Source organism: Drosophila takahashii, chromosome 3L, assembly GCF_030179915.1.
Source record: "Drosophila takahashii strain IR98-3 E-12201 chromosome 3L, DtakHiC1v2, whole genome shotgun sequence".
Lineage (NCBI taxonomy): Eukaryota > Metazoa > Arthropoda > Insecta > Diptera > Drosophilidae > Drosophila > Drosophila takahashii.
This window is the reverse complement of record NC_091680.1, coordinates 21023812-21032068: the sequence shown is the minus strand read 5'-3', so window position 1 is coordinate 21032068 and position 8257 is coordinate 21023812. Positions and strand designations below refer to the sequence as shown.

Below are 8257 nucleotides of genomic sequence, written 5' to 3'. Positions count from 1 at the left end.
AAAAACAAGAAAGGACGTTAACTTTGGCTAGCCGAAGTTTATATACCCTTGCAGGTATGCCTACTTAAAATGTTGTTTTTACAATGTCAAAAATCAAAACGCCTTTTTTTTTACAAAGTTACCATGTTTTTTCTATTTTTTTTTTGATTATACCTATGGGAGCCAAAAAAAGATGTTTGGGAAAGTTTAATAGCGATAGCTTTTAAACTGAGAGACAAGTTCACATAGACAGAAGGACATACGGACATGGCTTGATGGACCGTCTAGTGATGCTGATCAAGAATATATACTTTCTGTTTCTTACTGTTTACTTTCCCTGCGTTGCAAACTTTTGACTGAAGTTATAATACCCTCTGCAAGGTTATAAAAAGTTGATTAAAGCCAAAAAAGGATTAAGCTAAATTTCATTACATTTGTTTTACATTAACTGTTCGACTTTTGCATTTGCTTGTTAACTTGTGAAGTTCTTGGTGAATGCTAAAGTCTGTTAAAGGCATGTGTTTTAGAGCTCGCCCCATTGCTTCAGTCCCATAAATACCAGTCCCGCCGCAACAACCATAATATGCAGGGAACCGGTGTAGCGTTGCCTCGATCCCAAATTCTCCGTGTCCTCGTCATTTTTCTTTTTGGGTTTCTTACACGGACAAGTTTGTAGTCCTTCATGGTCTTCTGTTCGGCACGACGAACAGTATTCTTTCGGTTCAGTCTTAGGTGTTATAACTTGACAACCAAGTTTTCGTGACCAAACACATATAAAACTGAATGATCCGTCTTTTGCTCTTAGAAATGGTTTCAAAAATCAATAAGTGTAAGTATAGGTATTGCTGCCGATCTCAATACCATCAATTTGCATATCGCTGGGCATGCACACGTCCAAGTCTGCGGTATACGGTGGATGTGAACACCATTTCTCTGTTATACAGATAGGTAACTTAAAATTTTGCTGAACATAATATCCCGGTTCGCTATCAATTTCGCAAATGCCCTTGTTCTCCTCAGTGCAGTCTCCACACATTACGAGGTCCTTATTAAATGTGGCACACGTGGTAAACAGGTAAAGAGCAAAAATCAGAAAAAAAAAGATTTTATTGTGTGACATTTCTAGCAAAAGATTATTTTCCGACCGCCTCAGTGAAAATGCATTTGAATATATAAAAGAAGAGAGAACGCTATAGTCGGGTTGGTGTCCCGACTATCTAATACCCGTCACTCAGCTAAAGGGAGTGCGAACGCTGTACTGGATAGTGCGAGGGAGATAGATATATAAATTTTGATTGCGTATAACTTTTTAATGAATGGTCCGATTTGAAAAATGTCTTCTACATTTCGATAGGTATAAATATACACAAAAAAATTGCATTTATACTTCTCGGAAATCTTTAAGGATGTGGGCGCAGGACCCATTTTAAAATCGTTAGTGGGCGATTGTGGGCGTTAGAGGGGGCATGGCGCTCGGCTAAAATAAACTTGCGCTGCGTAGGAAGCCAAAGAATATGTGTGGCAAATCTCAACCTTCTAGCTTTTGTAGTTTCTGAGATCTCAGCGTTCATACAGACGGACAGACGGACAGACGGAGAGACGGAGAGACGGACAGACGGACATGGCTAGATCGACTCGGCTAGTGCCCCTGATCAAGAATATATATACTTTATGGGGTCGGAAACGCTTCCTTCTAGCTGTTACATACTTTTGCACGAATCTAATATACCCTTTTACTCTACGAGTAACGGGTATAACTACTTGGGAGGATTTCATCAAAGCCTACTTCAAACAAAAGAAATAAGAGATATGCACCGATGCTCTATTTTTATACCCGTTACTCGTAGATTAAAAGGGGATATTATATTCGTGCAAAAGTATGTAACAGCTAGAAGGTATAGAAGGAAGCGTTTTCGACCCCATAAAGTATATATATTCTTGATCAGGCTCAGATGACACATTCAATTTTTAACGTCAATTAATTGTGGCAATTTTTCTTAAATAGGACTTTAAACGAGCGCGAGAAAGAATCAAATATTTTTGGCTGCTCTACCACTTACACCAATAATAAAGGCACGATATTATATTAATTCTGACTCGCTTGCACTTCTTTAAACTCACTCAAATGAAAAATTGTCACAATAAATTGACGCTAAAAATTGAATGTGTCATCTGAGCCTCAGGGTCACTAGCCGAGTCGATCTAGCCATGTCCGTCTGTCTGTCTGTCCGTCTCTATGAACGCTGAGATCTCGGAAACTACAAAAGCTAGAAGGTTGAGATTTCCCACACATATTCTTGGCCACATGCGCCACGCGCCCTCAAACGTCCACAATCGCTCACCATTTTCCGAATGTCAGTTGAAATCTATTCGTCCAAAATTTCCATCAGCTGATTTATTAAATTTGCCTTTGCTTTCCGACGAATACAATATACCTTTTCACTCTACGAGTAACTGCTAAAAAAATGTTTTAAAGAAAAATAAATGGTTTCAAGGTAAAGTGAAAAAGTCTTTTCTTCGAAATTAAATAAAAACGCAAAAGGGCTACGTAAACGAAGAAACGACGATCGGAATTTGTTAATTCGCTTAACAATATTGAATTGACTGTTTAACTTTTGTATTTGGTTAATGTAAAGATCGGTAAAAGGCAGTGTTTTATAAGTCGTATCTAAAGCCACTTTGCTTCAGTCCAACAAGTACCAATACCGCCGCAACAACTATAATATGAAGAGATCCGGTGTAGAGTTGCCTTGATCCCGATTTATTCTTGTCCTTGCCTTTCTTTCCGTTCTGTGGGATTCCCTTGCACGGACAATTTACAGTTTCACCGGTTTGGCACATCGCACAGACAACTTCGGTATCGGTCTTAGGAGTTATAACTTGACAGCCAAGTTCTCGTGACCAAACACATATATATTTGAATGAACCATCTTTTGCTGTAAAAAATAGTCTAGTAAGCCAAAAAGTATTATTGCTTCCGATCCCAATACCATTGATTTTCATATCGCTAGGTATGCACACGTCCAAGTTAGCGGTTGTTGGCGGATATGCAGATCTCAGATCTTTGGATCGAGACCAAATGTCTGGCTGAACATAGTATCCCGGCTCACTATCAATTTCGCAAGTGCCCTCATTCTCCTCAGTGCAGTCTCCACACATTACAAGGTCTTTATTAAATGTAGCACATGTGGTGAACAGATAAAGAGCGAAAATCAGAAAAGAAAAAATTTGATTGTTCGACATTTTTGGAAAAAGAAATTGTTGCGACCGACTCAGTGAAAGTAAATTTGAATATGAAACTACTTGGAACAATTACATCAAGGCCTACGTTAAAAATTGTTGGCAGTGGCTTGATCGGGACAAATGGAATCCTACGGAAACGGGATGAATATCCCACGTATAAGTAATATGTATAGCTTTCGGTTTATTGCGCGACTGGCTGGTGTTTTTGTAACTTTCGAACATAGGAACCAATTAAGCATAGGCATTATTTCCTGCAATGTGCCAAATCAGACAATTTTTTATTGCTTTAGTCCTACAAGTACCAACGCCGCCGCAACAACCATAATATGAGGAGATCCGGTGTAGAGTTGCTTTGATCCCGATTTATTCTTGCCCTTGTCTTTCTTTCCCTTCTTTGGAGTTGTCTTGCACGGACAATTACGTAAATTTCCATCATAATCTCTGATTCTGCATACCGCGCAGACAACGTCCGTATCTGTCTTAGGAGTTAGAATTTGACAGCCAAGTTCTCGTGACCAAACACATATAAATTTGAATGTAAAATCTTTTGCTGTAACAAATAGAATTATTAGTCAATAAGTATTATGGCTGCCGATCCCAATACCATCAATTTTCATATCGCTAGGTATGCACACGTCCAAGTTAGCGGTTAATGGCGGATATGAAGTTTCCAGATCTCTGGATCGAGACGAAATCTTTGGCGTAGCAAAGTACCCCGGCTCACTATCAATTACGCAAGTGCCCATATTGTCCTCAGTGCAGTCTCCACACATTACAAGGTCTTTATTAAATGTGGCACAAATGGTAAAAAGTGAAAGAGGGAAAATCAGAAAACAAGAGATTTTATTGTTCGACATTTTTAGCAAAAGAAATTCTTGCTACCGCCTTAATAAAAGTAAAGTTGAATATAAAACTACTTGGAACGATTCTTCAGTGCCTATTGGGCCTTTGTTGTGGGTGGCTTGACTGGGGCAAATAAAATGAAAATATGAAGTTCATATTATGAACCAATTGACCAAGGCATTTTTTTTTTGCAGTGTGCCGATGAATGTAAAATGTACTTACATATGTGTATTTTGGAAGGGAATAATACTTATTGGAAAAGTTTCATAATGCCGATCAAACTTATTAAATATCTTCATTAATATAAAAAACGTTTTTAATTTTTAATTCAATTAATCAGTCTCTTTTTAGCTTTAATTTATTTTTGAATTATTCCTGGATCTCATTTTAAATTTCCTTCCCACCATTTTCCGTATGTCAGTTGAAGTCTATTCGACCAGAATTTCCCTCAGCTGGATAATTAAATGTGCCTTCGCTGCGTGATTTCTTTTACCCCAAGGCAAAGTCCTTGCCATTTCCGGGAAAAAAAGAAAAAATCATCGACTGCGTTTGGGCCACTAATGTTGTTTGTGGGCCACAAAACTCACTTGGCAACATGTGTGCTCCACTTGAGAACACAGAACAACTATTTATATTCTTTAAAATATTTTAAATAAGTATTACAAATCATAAAAAAAAAATTAAAAATGTTAAGATAATGTTTATTTACATTTTACAACTCTGGTTGCAGATATTTATACAACGCTTTTAACCTATCCGAAATTATTTCAGTGTACCTATACCGTATGCAAAGAGCGGAGCATCAAAGCCGTTTCATTTGCTTTTCCACGGCACCCCAGACTTTTCCTCCATTTCCCGACTGCCTCAATCAATTTCAATTTATCAATTTTTACAATCAACTGATTTTATCAATTTTATGGCGCATTTTAAGACCACGCACGGGGCGAGGAAGAGAGAGCCAGGCAGCTGGGCCAGCAGTGCCGCTGGGCAGGAATAAAAAGGACATGCGAAGGAGGAAATTTGACTGCCAGCAGCAGCAGAGAAAAAGAGGGAAGCCGACTTGCCAGCGAAACATGTCAATAAAATCAACAAATGTCGTTGCCGGTTTATTGGTATCTTCTTGGCCCCGGCCTTCTGTCCTTGCCACCAACTTCCTGTTTCCTGCCCATCGTTTTCCCCGCATGTAAATAAGCATTTTCCCGGGCTTTCTCGATTGTTATTTCAACTGGCAACCGGAAAGGGAAGATGTCTTGGCCCTTTGGCTGGCTGCCATGACTGCTGACTCGACTCCGCCTATAATCCACAGGTAAGTCGCTTAGGATCTTGGCAGCGTCTTAGTAGAAATTATCATTTCACTGAGGTCTTTTTGTCTTCTCCCAGTAATGCCGAAGATATTTATTTGGTCATCTTTGGGTACTTAATCTGCATAAATTAAATTGAAAAACGGACAACTAAACGAATTTATCGTATTTATTCCGTTAAAATCTGTAATCTCGTATACCTTGTCTTTGGGGGTATATGGATTTTGAAAGATAATTTACAAAAAATGTTTCAATATTTTAAGGAGTAACTGGGATTATTTGTATATTATACCTCGAAGCTGAGAGCAATTCATACCAAAATATTAAAATTTTAATTGTATTTTTCACCCGAACCAATATTTAATTCTGTTTTAAACGAATACCCTAGCCAAAGAGTATTGAACGAGCGTAAGAGGAAACCTCAGACTTATTGTAATTTCCCCTAATTTGTTTCTTGTTTCCCAGCTGATATTGATTACCGGGGCATTCGCAGCCTGAAAACTTCGGCATTGGCCATAATTAACGGATAATTTGTGGCCCGGCCAACGGCGTCACATGGCCCGGCCAGAGCTCATTTTGCTGGCACTCAAAGGAAGTGGGCGAGGCGTGGACTCCCCTCTCAAAAACTCACTAATTAAAGTCAACACTCGTGACTATGACCTCATTACAGGCAAATCTGTGAGGAAAAGCGGGAGAATTGGGGTGGCCCGGGGGCTGGTGGTCACCTGGTGATTGTCTTCAAGTTGCCTTTGACTCGCCGTACACCCGATACTTTTTTCAAGTTCATTAGGGTAATGAAGCAGCCACAGGCCCGTCCAGAGACCTAGACCTGTGGGCCGGGTAGGGTAGGGGCCCCGAATAAAGTGGCGTGCGCTTTACTTTATGGTCCTCATAACCACGTATATATAGTCGGTGCTCCAGTTGTTGGCTCTTTGCATAATGAACGGACATAAACATGGCACAGCCAACAACAACCGACTGCTAAGGCCAAAGTTTTTTCTACAATTTCGTAGTCTTTGGCGCACATGACTGCCGCCAACTCGCTCCTCCTGGCCATTTCTGGTTATTACCCAGATATAATTTTAAATACATATTATATTTACTTAACGCCATTTCCTTAATTAATAAGAAACTTTGCGGGGTCTGGCTTGAATTCGGGAAGTTTACTCAACAGTTCGACGATGATTTAGCCAAAGGGAAATTAGTTTTTCCATTTTACTTTGCTCGAGCATCTTTAACGAGGACGGTAGGCTAACTTTCAAGTGTTTATTTCATTACTTAGCGAAAAGATTAAGGTTTTTATAGGGACACATATTTAATTCAGCTTCGTAGCAAATCTTATATATTCAGATTAATGACATGAATATAATAAATAAATATAGTAACGAAAATATTTTATTTATAAATAATAATAATTTAATAATAATAATAAAGTAATTTATAGGTTAATTTTCTGAATTCTTTAATTCTAATAACTTCTGATACTCGTAAAATAATACAAATTTTAACTTCCTATAATATCAACATTTTTTAAAACTTATGTTATGTGTAATTGTGTTTTATTTCACATCCTTAGAATTTTCTATGGCATTGCAAACTTTCATGGTGGAAATGGTTTGTTCACTATTTCCGGCCAAACATTTTCTATAGATTAATCTTTCTCTGAATTCATCCGTATCTCCGCAGTCTTTTAAACCGCAGTTTTCCGAGTACTCAATGCCATTCAGAATTGGAGCGTAGTCAAGCACTTAGCGGGAAATTCTTTGGCAGATGTTGAAATCTTTTCCATTTCATCATACCGTTTGACATTCCTTCGTTCATTTATCAATATGCTGGTTGAAACTCGTTTTGCAATCGCTTAGTCAGGAATCGGAAATTTATATAAATTATGCCAGAGCCGAAACTGCTTAAATTTGGGAGATGACTTTGATATGTAGTTAAATTGACTCTTCCAATTGGGGGCACAGCATCATTTGGATTTTGCAAAATGATTTTTGGCATATTGCTTGTTTACGCATTTTTGACCGCCCCCCCTCATAAATATGCACATTTGCAGCCATGGAAAATTTGCAAATGAAATATGGCCATCAATCGGGAAAATGTCAGGCGACCAACAAGTGGCAAGCTGCCGATTCCCATGGTGCATGAAGCACACGCGGCGCATACGTAATTTTCATGACTATTTAATGTCGTTTAAAAGCACAAATTATAATTGAAAAATTCTTGTTAAACAAGAGCGGCCATATGGAAATTCCTTGCGACTATTTTCCACCTGGGACGCTCGGTCAGTGGGCTCGCGTGTGACATAATTGAACAAGGTCAGATTGGTTTGTCCATCCAGTTTGTCATTGACATTGAGGCCACATGTCCTCCTGCGACCTCCGCCGGTGACCTCCATGAATAGTTTGGTTGGCCAGCAGGACTATCATTATAATTGTTCAATTTTAGCCTGCTGTCCAGAAGCCTTCGAGTATAATTAAACCATGAATAATTTGTAAGAGCAGTTGTCTAAAGAGGACTCCAATTTGAGACCTTGAATACGGACAGTTGCAAAGGACATTGTAATTGCATTTGGCCAGGAATGGGGTTGAATTCCCCTGGCATTTTTAAATGCGAATATCCGGACAGCAATTATATTAAGATATTCGATTCACTTAGCCTCCACTTGGCCATTCCAGGCCATTGCCTTGAAACAAAAGCCAACTTTTCAAAACTCAATTTCCCATGCTAACCCCAATTGAATTGATAACATTTTAAGTGGCCAACTTCATACAAAGCCAAGCCAAAATCTAATTAAACGTAATGTTGTGTAATCTTGTCATTCAAGTGACCAGCTCGTTCAGTGCGATTTGCGTAACGTGATATAGATTTAAGTTATGAAAGATTTTTCC

The 8257-nt window shown here is 38.7% G+C and overlaps 1 long non-coding RNA gene across 1 annotated transcript; it reads right to left on the bottom strand.

Moving 5' to 3' along the window:
* Window positions 1-2352: 2352 nt before the first annotated feature.
* On the bottom strand, window positions 2353-4120 carry LOC123002988 (uncharacterized). Its single transcript, XR_011418722.1, has 3 exons — window positions 3827-4120; window positions 2970-3772; window positions 2353-2915 (listed from the first exon to the last, which is right to left on the bottom strand). It is a non-coding gene; the product is annotated as an uncharacterized lncRNA (long non-coding RNA).
* Between the last annotated feature and the right edge of the window lie 4137 nt (window positions 4121-8257).